Below are 14,613 nucleotides of genomic sequence, written 5' to 3'. Positions count from 1 at the left end.
TAACAGAAGCTACCTTACAACTTTACAACGTAGACTACGAATTTTAAGCAAAATTTGCCTTCCCTTTCGTACGTCTTCATGAGTCTTTTACCAGACAAACTAGCACCTCTCCGAAATTTTCTTTTTCATTTGAATTGTAGATCATGATTGACAAATATCTGCCTCTTATCAAAATTCCCTTCTCATTTATCAGATCCTACTGTACTTGAATAAGAATATAAAGAATAATAATAAAAAAATGAAATACTTGAATAATAATTCCTGACAGTAGCTTTCCGAAAAACAAATGAAAGATCGTAAAATACAGAACATTTTAGCTCAATTTTTACTTATTTTCTTGTGTTCTTGTTCTTTTAAAAAGTGTAAATTAAAGCAATAAAATTACCTACAGGTGTACATCTTTCCTAGAAAAACAGCGTTTGAATTTCAATACTGACCTTGAGACTGCAGACGCGTTAAACTATCGAGCTTGAAGGTCTTACCAAAAGAAATAGTTAGTTCTCCCTCTCCCCCCCCCAAAAAAAAGGCGTTTATGACATATAGATAATGCTTTGGTGGATAAAAGTTATGTAATGTCTTTACATAATAAATTCAAATTCCAATTGTGCCTGACAACGAGTTATTATACAGTAAAAGAAAAAGAAATCTGTAAGTAAATTTAGCAATAGATATACGTATTAGATGCTATTTTAACAAGTAAGGAAAATTAGTAGGGCAATTTTTTTCTCATTTTCTTCTATTATTAAGAGTGTTATGAGCAGTAATTCTTAGAAAACGATTGCTGATACTTAGGTTTATTTGATTACGGCAAAGCCCGCGAGGGCTCTCTACCGAAGTGGAGGGATACCTTCGTAGAAGTCTTTCATGGTAAAACTAGCTCGTTTTCTTGTGTTCTTGTTCTTTTAAAAAGTGTTAAATTAAAGCAATAAAATTACCTACAGGTGTACATCTTTCCTAGAAAAACAGCGTTTGAATTTCAATACTGACCTTGAGACTGCAGACGCGTTAAAATATCGAGCTTGAAGGTCTTACCAAAATAAATAGTTAAAGAAATAGTTAGTTCTCCCTCTCCCCCCCCCAAAAAAAAGGCGTTTATGACATATAGATAATGCTTTGGTGGATAAAATTTATGTAATGTCTTTACATAATAAATTCAAATTCCAATTGTGCCTGACAACGAGTTATTATACAGTAAAAGAAAAAGAAATCTGTAAGTAAATTTAGCAATAGATATACGTATTAGATGCTATTTTAAGAAGTAAGGAAAATTAGTAGGGCAATTTTTTTCTCATTTTCTTCTATTATTAAGAGTGTTATGAGCAGCAATTCTTAGAAAACGATTGCTGATACTTAGGTTTATTTGATTACGGCAAAGCCCGCGAGGGCTCTCTACCGAAGTGGAGGGATACCTTCGTAGAAGTCTTTCATGGTAAAACTAGCTCGTATCTATATTACACATGGGTAAAAACCACAGAAACGCACATGCAACCAGCCCTTTTTCTTAAAATCGAATCCAAGTTGAATTATCAGGGTTCAACGACTTTACCGATCGGTCACTGTTTGGGTGATACATGTTATTGAAAATGTCGCTTACTTATTAAAGCTTTTCTTTGCGCGAATTTACATTTCTTCTGTTACCTGAGATGAAAATTCAACTATCACGGGCAGACAGTCAGTACTTTCATATTATCGCAATCATCTAAGTAGAAGACGTCAGTTTTTCAGAATGTGACAAACTTCCGTGCAAAATGCAAAACTATTAAACTTCCGTATTAAAACTATACGGAAAAAATTATACTCCTGCAAAATTATACGCATAACTATTCTTCATTTTACCATGAGCAAAACATGATAGCATGAAGTTCTCAAGTCAAGCAACGTCGTCACTTCCGTATGAGTTCATTTCGCTGTATTTCAAATTCCAACGGTTCTTATAGAAAACTGAATTTTTTGTTTTTCCATAAAGTGAGGTTTACTTTTTTCCATAAAGTGAGGTTTAAGGTATACGCTTGAGGAATTTGCGAGAAATGAAAAAATTACTTTAACATTTCTGCAAATATCTTTACCGCAATAGCGTATTTTTCCCTCAAAAATTGTTAAAGGGATCAATGATGACGTATGTTTGGAGATAGCAAATTCGCAAAGTTGAGGTTTATGCGCGATGCCGATTTTCTGCAATTCTCTGATATTTTTTAAAAGACAACAGATTACTGTATACATGGGGTTAAGAACAACGAAAAGAAATTACAGAAAAAATGCAAGTGTTTAAATTTTTGTGTATCATATAATTGTTATTTTGTAATTAAAATCTATATTTTAAATTGCTAAAGTGGGCTTCTTTTATATGCTGATAATGTTTGCCGACTTACGATAAATAGCAATAGTTTGGGAATTTTTTTATAAAAAACGCCAACTGGCACGAGAAAGTAATTTTCACCTTTTAATCTCTAAAATACCGCCCAATTGCGCTTAGGTGGTTGCGTTAATACGTAAGTAACAGAAGTTCTAAATCCATTGATAAGTAGGGTGTCAAGGGGCCACATAAAGAAAATGATCCTTAAAGTCCCCAAATTTGGCAGTTTTACAGTTTTGTACATGTAAATGTATATATTACTTTTTACACTACACATATCTAGAAATAGATGTTACAATTATGAAATGGTGAAGTAATATTAGAAAAATAAAAATAAGTGTCATCGGCCCAATAAAGGAAACCGGTCGCCTTCATTGGGCTGGTAAGTATTTTCTTTTAATACATTAAAATATTCATAATTTCAGTAAAATATTCATTCTACACACGAATTAGGAATACTCTGATTTAGATTAAAATTAGATTAATAGCTTATAATTAATTTTTATAACAAAGAAAATTAGATCATTATCTATTTATAGATTTAATCACTCCTGGTAGCTTTGTTCTAAATCACATAGAGTGACATTTTATTCTTCAACTCGAAAAAAATTGCAAAACGTTATCCTCGATATGGTTTCATAATTGAGCCACAGCCCATACACAGCAACGCAGGCTGGTTCATTGAAGGCAGCTAGCAGATGAATAAGTTCGTGACTTCAGTTATAACAAAGGAAATATTACCAACCATTGTTAATGTAGCTAAATAAAGCTAATTTAACCAGCTTTTAAATATTATTAGTATTTATTAAATAAAACACTATTAACGTCTCACTGATATCCATATTTTGCTTACATTGATAAATTAGAAGAAAGTACAAAAATCTTACCTCTTGTAAAGCAACGTTGTTTGAGCGTGGATCGCCTCACAATCAAGATGGCGGTTTACAAGCTTCATGTAATACACTAAATAATCAACACGTAATAGCACCTGCTGTCAATAACTACAAAATAATGGAGTTTGCTCCACGAAGGGCCCGGTCCATCTATAACAACCTTACCCTAAATTTATCTCAGTTTAAATTCCTGGTTCATTCATACTGGTTCGTTCCATTTAAATTCCTAGTTCCTGGCATGAAAATTTTGCAGTTATCTTCCCTATATTAGCACAATTAAAGTCAATATCTTTAAGCAAATCTATTAAGAAGCCACAGACTCGGAGTCGAAACCCGCTAATTCACTGATAGTTTTCCTAAACTTTTAATATACATTAAAAAAAAAAAAAAAAAAAAAAAAAATTCTTTCTTCTCCTTAAGCTTTCTCAAGCCATGCTGACTTCCTCTTTTATTTTCTTTAACGACTAATGTGTCTCCTTTCTCAACTCTACTCACTATTTAAACTTTATGATGTTGAGTTAGAGAGTATTAAACCCTACGCACGCCGCAAAACTTATTCTTTAAATACTTGGATTTATTCAAAAGCGGGTGGGTCTTAACATAAATTACAATTTTTCGTATCGATTAATTTCAAAATATTGAATTTTATTTTAAATTTATGGAAATTTAAAATTGGTGAGAAATGATCTTCTATATTTTGCAGCTAGTCTTTCTTTAAGTTTTTATGGTCACCTTTCTTACAAAAATATAAAACTCACATCTTGATGTCATAAAATTTTCAAAACTCTCGACCCAATCTTGGGGAATAAGCTATTGCATTTTTATGAAATTTAATTTTTCAGATCATGAAGAATCCAGTATGGCATTCAGCTCGCTGCAATTCAGTGGTGTAAAGTATCTTCCATATGTTCAAACGGCTTGAAGACTAAGACGACCAATTCATTTTTGAAATATCCTGCGGGTTAATCTTTGGATTATGGTAACTTCGCGATTTTTTGGCGAAAATTTATTGATTAACCCTGCTACAGCAACCTGCTAGTTATTGTTTGGACGCCATTTTGTTTTCACAAAATAAAGGCATTTTTTTTTTTTTTTTTTTTTTAAACTCAAAATGTTTTTTCCAACAATCTGCTAGCCGAATTACGCTTATGCTAGAACTTTTATGGAACAAAAGTGCTTAATCATGACGAAGATTAGGTGCGAAATTGGGATAAAGTGCAGAATCACAAACTGCTTGCCGCGTTTTTAAGAATTGCACATACACAGTATCCATGTACACGTCGACCTATTTTCACTTAAAAATACATCCCAGAACTGCACAAAAATGGCATTGCGCACACTCTTTACTTTATCCATGTACACTGCTAGTAAGTCCTAGCTAGTAACCCTTATCGCCTTACCAAAATGTCGCCAAACTACCTGTTACCATATTCCAAAGATTAGCCATCTTCCGTTTCTAACTGTTCTTATGCCAGAGGTACTCGATGAGGACTAAACACTCTCATCTATTAATAAACGATGTACGACAACAATATACCTAAATATACTTAAATGGCTTCAAACGTTTGATCTACATATATGCGATTGGTTGCTGAACCTTCATCAAAGATATACAATTCAGCACTACTATTTTTAATGATTCCATATCAAACCATTGACCCGTTTGCATGAAAACGAAATCTTCAATGAATAAGTTTCACCAACATTTCATGTACGAAAATTGCATGTTCCTCACACCTCCCAGATCAAAACAAGTCAAGATTTACAGTTCAGGGTCTATATCAGTGTTCGCGATTCAACAGTATAGAGTCTCATTTATCTTGATTCCACAGAACATGATGACTATACCACTTTAATTGGGTACCTTTGGATGCTGAAATGAGTGAGGCATAAACCTTAAATTTTCTCACATAAAATTTAAATTTGTAAAACCTTTGTTCAACAATAGAACGGCTGATTTGAGTTCTTATGGAAGCTTGGAGATAAAAAAACCAGTTCTCTTGAAGTCTTCAGAGTAACAGAAAATGGTCTTCGGATGCAGTTGTTGTTCTTGGTCGCCCTTGAACAGGCTATCTGCTAACTAATAAACTGCTTAAAATGCGGTTCCGAGATCTTGATATAATAATCTGAAGTGTATTCATATCTTGGAAGACCCCCATTTGTTTCTGCCCGACCACAAGACAATCAGTTAACTACCAGTTTTACCGTTTACTTTGTCTTTACCGTTTACTTGATGTCTTTGAGTCATTATTAATGAAGACTTCCTTGTCTCAGAAGCCACATTTTAAACACTACACACCCAAATTCCAAATGTACATCCATTGGGCAACACGTTGTCAGTTACCTAAAATTTGCACATATTAGGCTCTAATTTATGTACAGATGTCCAGTTTTCGTCGTCAGTTGCAGATAATTAGCATAAATAATTACACCAGTGGGCAATGGTTGAAAATTTTAATCACTGCGCAAATTTCTTTAGATCAGTGGTTTTCAACCTTTTTTGACCCATGCTCCCCTTTCACCATTGCTAGATGATCATTATCCCCCCTCTTATCTAAAACTCAAAATATACATATACGTTTAATTAAATTTAGATTAGTTTTAATGTGCCTTATAAATTAAACACAGAAAAGTAAAGTGAAAGTTGATGAATACTTAAACTTTATTAAGACTAGTATTGATGCTCATAAACTTTAACTGGTGGATAAAAGCCTGACCTCATCCTCTACCCCCCCCCTTGGTTGAGAACCCCTGCGTTAGATTATGCTTTAATTTTGACAAACAGGTGCAGTTAACAAATAGCAGTGTAGTATTTATTGGTAGTAAGTATTATACATTTTTAATTTGAAGCATTTTTAATTTTATGATTCGTGTAGCTTCTTATTATCGTCTTCTTTTGTAAAGCAATTTCAAAGAGGTTACTCATATGTTTAGAGTTGAAAAAACGAAAATTAGGTTTCCTTTCGTCCAACAGATGGCGACACTACTAAAACTATTTCAAGATGAAAATGTAGAAGGAGGAAAAAATCTGATAAATTCTGTTGGGAAAAATTCGTATAAACTAAACTAAACAAGTAGTTTATTTCTGCTTTAAAATGAATTTGCACTACAAATTTTAATGAAACGGTATGATAGTTTTAACTTTTTCCAATCTTCCCATTATCTTAAGTAAAGTTTATTTTCCGCAAATTTTCATATATATTACAAAATTTTAATTAAGATCTATTATGAAAAATATGTAAGTAAACCGCAATAGACTTTTTTACAAATTTATACTCATAATTTGCTGATTCATGAATATTTCTCAGCAAATAAGATAAATTTTTCATTTACAATTTATTGATAAATTTTTCATTACATTTTTATGTACGTTCTAAATCTAAAGTTCAATAAAATTATATAAATGTGCATACATGTAAGATAAAAATTTTATTTTAATATATAATATTTCATTTAACTTAGCAACTCCCAGTTCCTGCTCTTAAAATAATAACGTAAGCTGTTAATTATTTCGAAGAATGTCATTCCTAAATTAGCTGTTTTCCTTGTGATATTTGTGAAATATTGTACAAACTTAAATTAAGAAAAAAAGCAAAAATCGATTATTTTTCATTCATTGTTGACATTTACATGTAGATTTGTATGTTTGTTCATGAAGTCGCCAGCTTTTTGCTTCTTTTGCATATAACTTTCACCTTGCCATCAGATGCTCTGAATTTATTACACATATTCAGTATTTGAAGAAACCGGAAAATAATAACATTAAGTGTAAACAATAACCAAGTGTTAAACTTCCTAATTTAACAGTTTAGTAAAATAGTGAAATATTTTATTAATATTGGCAGAAATTAATAAATTGATATATTTTAATCATTACCAGCTCACAATAATAAAGAATATTGGGAGTAAATAAGACACTTGACCCTAGAATGTGAATTAAAAAATATGTTGATGGGTTGATGGACGCATAGAACGAAGGTTTTTGTATTGATGCAATACTGTACTCTGACAGATATTTGTAAATTTCGCGCCCACTCCCTCCACCAAAAAAAATTAAGCAATTTGGAATTAACATGCAATTAATGAATTAGCATGCAATTATTTTTATCCTCCTTGGCAAATTTTCTGTGGCCATTCTGTGTGCATGACAAACAAAAACTGTCCTGAAAATTTTTTAAGTAATGATAATGCAAAGAATTTTATTAAAAAAAAAAATATTTAGACTGCGTACATTCTGCAGCAGATCTGCCATGATGCCATGTACATGCCAAGTATATCATCCGCCATGTACATGATGTTAAAGCACGTTAACAAAATTATTCACCAAGACTCCCAAAAACTGTTTAATTATCTGCATTCCAGTAAAAACATAATTAATGTTTCGTAGAATGAGTCCCTCTCTTCTTCTTTAAATTAATTATTTCTTCTTCAACTGTTATAAATCATTAGTTTAAAAATCTTGGCCATTTTTCATTCCAAGTCCCAGATGAAATCACCAATTATAGATCGGATTTGTCTTGACCAATTCCAGTGGTCAAGGGACAACGACTTAATCTTCGTTGATTATCCAAGGCAAAATCAAGTCGCAGTCACATATGTTTCTAAAATTATTAAAAAAATTAGTAAAGAATTATTAAGCAAAGCTAAAAATTAAAGGAAGACTTTCAATTCATGCGATTTTTAGAAATATAGAAGAAATTTTAAACGTGAAAGAACTGAGAAATAAAAAATGTAAGAAGACGAAACAATTTAATATAGTGGCGACATCTAGTGTATGAGTTTAAAGTTATATCTCCACTTCTTTCTATAGAAATAAAAAAAAGAGCATATTTTATGAAAATTAAGCCAAATTTTGAATTCTGGAAGAGAGAATCAAGTAAATTTAATAAACAAGACATGTTAAAATACATATCAAATTCAATTAACACTCAGGAGCTAAAATTCTGAGAGCTAATTTTTAAAAAACTACTCGGCAATTTCTGCAACACTTGGCAGTTTGGCATAATTTGAGTCGTAAAAACGAAATCTGGGAAAAAAAAATTGGCATGTCATGTCAGAAAAAGTCCGATTTTGTGTCAAAATACCTATATTAGAACAATGCTACACATAAATCTAATACATAGCCTAAGTCGTACTTTCGAGTCATGAAAAACGAAGTTGAATTAGAACAGGAGATAAACAACTGCCCCATTGTTTAGCCCTAAGGAGCGTTAGCTCAGAAGAGCTATTAATTTCATTTTGCCATTTTCCGACGATTCACTGTAAATGTCCGTATCACTTTTCAAACTGTTGCCACCAAATATTAAAGCCCTGCGTTATATTTAAAGAAAGAACGGTACCTAGAGCCATCAAATTTTAAATAACGTAATCTTCCACCGAATATGGGCATCTAGAAGCTCTAATTTGGAATTTGAAATTTGTTTTATTATCGATTACATAGTTTGTAAAGCATTTAATGAGTTTTTGATTAAGAAACGCAACGATTTCAGAGCGAGCAATGACAATACTGTAAGTAAAAGAAAAGAAAAGAAAAGGAAAAAAAAAAAAAAACATTTTTATCTCCAGCGGGCGAGACTGTGTAACGGAAATTCTAAAAATAGGCTCATTTTAAAATTATTTTGCCATATTGCTGTTGAATTTTATAGTTTAAATGCGAATAACATGATATTTAATAAATAAAGGAAACACACAAAACGTTAAAAAAAACGATCGTTTGGGCGTAATGTAAAATCTGAAAGCTTTCAAATTTTTATTTACCCCTCCCCGCAGTGTACACAAAGAAAAGTTAAAATTACTTTTTTTTTTTTTTTTTCCTAAATCTTGCATGTGCAGAAGGGAACTTTTCGATTATTATTTTTTTAATTGGTTACACTTTTATATTATTATCCTCTTAGTACATGCTAAAAGCAACCAATAACACGATATTCTTACAACACATATTTATCCTAACATAATTTAATAGTAAAGCTGCCAAATTATACTTTTAAATTTTACATCTGTTAATTCAATGTAGAAATAGTATATAAGAACAGACCAACTACATTGAAATGTGTCAGAACGACCCAAAAAATGTTGAAAGCCTCAAGTCAAAAGAAGAACTTGTCTCCAGTTCAGTATTATATAAGCTTCACAAATTTATTGACTACTATAGTATGTTCTTAAAATTTTCACAGAATTATAAATAACTCTGTAAAACAATAAATGCATACTTAGTTTAGAAGAAAAGACGAAGTTAGGTAACCGTATAATCAGATTATCCGAAATATACGAGATAATAGGGTTATCCGGATAAGCTGTAGTTTCCGTTTATTCAAATAATTGGAGTTTTTCTGTATTAACTTATGTGGACTATATTGCATTTATTTACACAGCCACGTGAGCTGTGCTGCATTGTCTTTCCGTACATATTTTCCGGTTCAATTTGGTTCGCAATTTGCTAGAAAATTCGCCTTCAACAATAATTTTAATTTTACGGGTATAACATTTTCTAACGTAACTTTGTAACTTTTAGAAACTGTAGATGAAAAATCATTTCAATTATCCTCAGCAAATTTTAAAAAATGCATGTAGATCTTTTTCTGTTTGTTTGTCTCCTCATCTAAATCATGTCACCGTGCTAAACAAAATACACCGTTTTTTGCGCATATTCTGCTCTCAAAGTTTGCTATTCAGAACCTTTGCTTTGTCACAGACACAATTATTTTATATTCAGGTATGTGACACGCATCTATAATTTCAAACTAGATTTTTTTTAGTTTTTATGTAGATTCGCCGTATAGCGCGCACCGTTTACTTTACGAAGAAACCTGAAGGATACATGTATGACGAACTTTTCTATGAATATGACGAACTTTTCTTGTTAACAGATAAGGAAATTTTTTGAGTTCATAAGGAATGTCATTTTTTTTTTAAAGAAACAAACGGCATTCAGGTAGATGTAGAAATATAATTTCCTCATCTTTGCTTTATTTTTAAATATATCATTTTTATATCCGACGTCATTTTCTCATCATCAGAAATATTCCTTGTTCGATTCCTAAAGATTCCAGCTCTGACTTTCATTCTTCGAGAATCCGTAGCATACCTTCTTAGCTTCGCTTAAGCCATATAGGCGATATTGAACAGCGTTAAAATTTCGTTTCCAAGAATATGAATCTTAAGTTCGAAAAGGAGTTAAAAAATTTTCGGTAACTGATCAGTTCGATATTACTTAATCACAATTTTTCGTTCTGTGAAAATTATTCACAAAGTTTCTTGCTTTTTCTTGAAGATTTTCGTTTCTCAAAAGTTTATTTTTTACAGCTAATGACATGAATTCCAATCTATTTCTTCCTGAGGCTTTCAGAATTCTAATAATTTAGTTTTTTTACATTTGATTAGCATTTTCCTCCATAAACTGCGTTATTTTCCCTTTGCTTCGCCCATTGTTTTCGACATAAAATGTTTGCATTCCTCCCATTTTTACGCAAAATATGTTTTTGGTCCCTGAAGAAGGAGCACCTGTGTCTGATTACCCAGAAAAATTGATGGAGACATATTCAAAACCTATTTTAAAAATAAGGTTGTTTCTTTGTCTAACTTTAAACGGTAAATTTATTTGAATCCCTGTACCTTATTGCCAGCATCAACACAAATTCAAAGCGCTTTTATGAAAAAGAAAATTTTTATGTGTACCTAAGTGTGATCGTGTATCTGAAATCTAACATTTCAAGACCTTTTAATGATTTATTTCCAAAGATACATTGTTGTGGACTAAAATTAAATTTTTATTTCAATATTAATAATAATGTAATGTTTTATTAAATAAACGTGAAGGTTTTAATGTGAGGTGTTCATAAATAAAGTATTTTTAGAATACAATGTGATTTACTTGCAAAATAGTGAAAATTATTTATAATGAAAATTTCTATGTTTTTTTGCAGTCGAAATTGTTTTACTTCTTTTAAATTATTTTTAAGACATAAAATATTGTTAGTCCAAAGGGGCAATTTGCACAGAAGGACTATTAATTCCATTTTGCCATTTTGCGTCGATTCACGATAAGCTTTGTTTTACTTTTCAAATTGTTGCTACCAAATATTATCGCCTTGTATTATATTTCAAGAAATTAAATAATGAAGAATCTGCATAAATGTATGAATGTTTCTCACATTGTGATAAAACAACGGTACCTAGAGCCATCAAAATTTGAATCAGGTAATCGTCAATAGAATATGGACTTATGGAAGCCCTAATTTGAATTTGAAATTTGTTTTATTATCGATATCATATTTTGTAACACTTCAACGAATTTTTTATTAACAAACTCAACGATTTAAACGCAAGCAATGGCAACACTGTACGAAAAAAAAAAATTTTTTATCTCCAACGCGCAAGACTCTATATCGGAATTCTAAAGGTATGCTCGCATTTTAAAATTATTTTGCGATATTGCTGTTGAAATGAATTTTATGGTTTAAGTTTGAAGAACATGATATTTAATAATTAAAGGTAACAATTAAAGGTATTTAATAATTAAATGTTAAAAAAGCCCCTTTGGACGTAAATTAAAATTCGAAACCTTTGAGATTTTTTTTTATAAATTTTAAATTAATATCTTGGAATCATTCATAAGAAACTATAAATATCAATATTCCTAAATGCCATATGAAATTTATGAAGCTGCAATGGACAGAGAGCTTGAGGTGATAATAAATAATATATAAAGAAGCAGAATATTTACTGTAACTATTAAAACCTATTATTCTTGCAAAAGATATAATCTAAAACTGATAATTCTATTATACTAGCAAATTTTTGAGCAAATTAGCTGATGATAATTTTATGGAAATGTCTCAAAAAGAGCTTACAAGTAGTTTCTTTTCGACATTATATGATAATTTATGTTTTCCCCAAAATACATGCGATCCAAATTATCAGAAAACAATAACAATCTGAAAGCTTTTAAATTTTTACATTACGTTCAAAGGGCGTTTTTTAACGTTTTTGTGTGTTACCTTAATTCATTAAATATGATGTTCTTCGCACTTAAACCATAAAATTCAGTTCAACAGTAGTAGCGCAAAATAATTTTTAAATCAGCACATCTTTAGAACTTCGAATACACAGTCTCACGCGCTGGAGATAATATTTTTTTTTCCCGTACAGTATTGTCATTGTTCGCTTTTAAATCGTTGAGTTTAGTAATAAAAAATTCGATAAAATTTTACAAAATATGAAATAGATAATAAAATAAATTCCAGATTTGAGTTTCCAGATACTATATATACTGGTGGAAACGTACATTATTCCAAATTTGATGGCTCTAGGTACCGTTGTTTTATGACAATGCGAGAAACATACATACATTTGTGCACATTCTTCATTATTTAATTTCATTAAATATAATACAGGCCTCTAATATTTGGTGGCAACAGTTTGAAAAGTGAAACGGCCATTAATAGTGAATCAATGCAAAATGCCAAAACGAAATTAATAGTCCTTCTGAGCAAATTATCCCTCTGGATTAATAAATGACAAAAAAAAAGTGATAGAAATTACTTTGATATAAATCAACATTTCAGTTTTGTATACAAAATTGGATCTTTTCTTCTTATACTAATTTCTCTAATTAAATCTTTCAAATTGTCTCACTTTATGGAGGCCTAATTCAAAGGTAATGTAGGTGAAATTTTTAATTTTTTCCTTTTTTGTTCGGGGGGGGGGCGTTCACAGTAACTGCCGCTGTCTTTTAAAGAATATTTTCTACCCTGTCGTTTCATTTCGACCCAATAAACTAAAATGTATATATATATCACAGAGAACTATCAAACCACAGAGAAAGAACCTGAGGCACAACAAACTTCAGTATCTCGTAACTATCACGATGGCTGTTAGACATAAAATGCGTACCACGCGTAAACTAGACTCATATCTGCACACCACAATGCTGGTGTCGGATTGGTTTGGTGAAGTTATAATGCAGGATTCAATCTGTTTTTTTCCATGATGCCGCTAGACATTCATGGTGCTGTAGCGCAAGATTCGTCTTGTAATATGATGCCACGGCATTTGTCCTATTTTTTATGCAAAAATTCCCTTCCAGGCAATGATATGTGACTTAACACGCTGGCATGTATTTGCAAATTCATCATGGACGTGCACAATTCATATCGCCAATTTTTTCATGATAGCAATAAAGACGGAAGCCCAAAATGAGCTCAGACCCTAAAATTTAGGCACCGAGACTAATGTGACTCTTACCAACAGTATGTAAGCAAAGTGCGTAGTTGTTTTTGTATCCTGGCAAAGGTAAAAACTCAGAGGAACGAATAAAGTGTTATGAATTGCTGCAGTGTTTGAGAAACTAAAAAATCCTATTCTGAAACACTACAGCAGTTGCGAGAAATTTATAGAAATGAATGCTGTCTTATTTCCGTTCAAGTCTTCAGATGACACAAAGCGTCCACGAACAGAAGGGAAAGACTGTGCTGGGCAATCCTTCATATTGAAGAACTGAGAAAATGTGATTCTTAATATAACTACAGGTAATCGAATATTTGAGAAATGTGTATCCTTCGTAGTATTAAAAATACGTGACTCTTTCACTAAGAAAATGCGACATGTGAGGGAATTTTGGATTAAGACATATATATTACAGCGCTTCTTCATCTGCCATATAGTCCTTACCTGGCTCCATGCTATTTCCTTTATGTTCTAATTTCAAAACCCACCTCGAAACACGTTATTGTGCAGAGGTGAAATGTCCAGTGTAATGAGGAGTATAAAATAACGCTGCCAGGAGGAGAAGAATATCTACATTTAATCACAAGGTGTCTATGTTGAAGATAATGAACTTTATCTGCACTTACAGTGGAACCTCGAGATATGAGTTTAATTCGTTCCAGCAATGAGCTCGTATAACAAATTTTTCCTGTTAAGAAACAAACTTTCCCATTAAAAATAATGGAAATCCAGTTAATCCGTTCTGCATACCAAAAACCTCATTACCATCTCATCTTCAGGCGACGTACCTAATGTTTTTCGGAAAAGGTCCAAGTACAGATTCCTAGCCTTAGTGCAACTGATAGCTTCCCACACTGAATCGACTTTTAACTGCTTCTCGTTAATCCACACCAACAACAGCTTCTCAACATCTTATAGGAGTTTTGGAAGGTGCTTGGAAGTAACAGTAATTCCTTTGGCCACATCAAGTTTTTTAATTTCTTCCTTCTTCAGAATAGTGCAAATGGTCGATGTCGAACGTTCGTAGGTCCTCGCCAATTCCATCATTCGTACACCACGCTTATCAATGATTTCTTTCTTAATTTCAACGGCCATGGCTTCCTTCTTTTTCTTTGCAGCACTATCTGAGGCAGTGATATTCTT

The sequence above is a fragment of the Stegodyphus dumicola genome, chromosome 6, assembly GCF_044657685.1.
Source record: "Stegodyphus dumicola isolate Sdum_Otavi_A_Nest chromosome 6, ASM4465768v1".
Taxonomy (NCBI): Eukaryota; Metazoa; Arthropoda; class Arachnida; order Araneae; family Eresidae; genus Stegodyphus; species Stegodyphus dumicola.
This window is presented reverse-complemented; position numbering follows the sequence as displayed.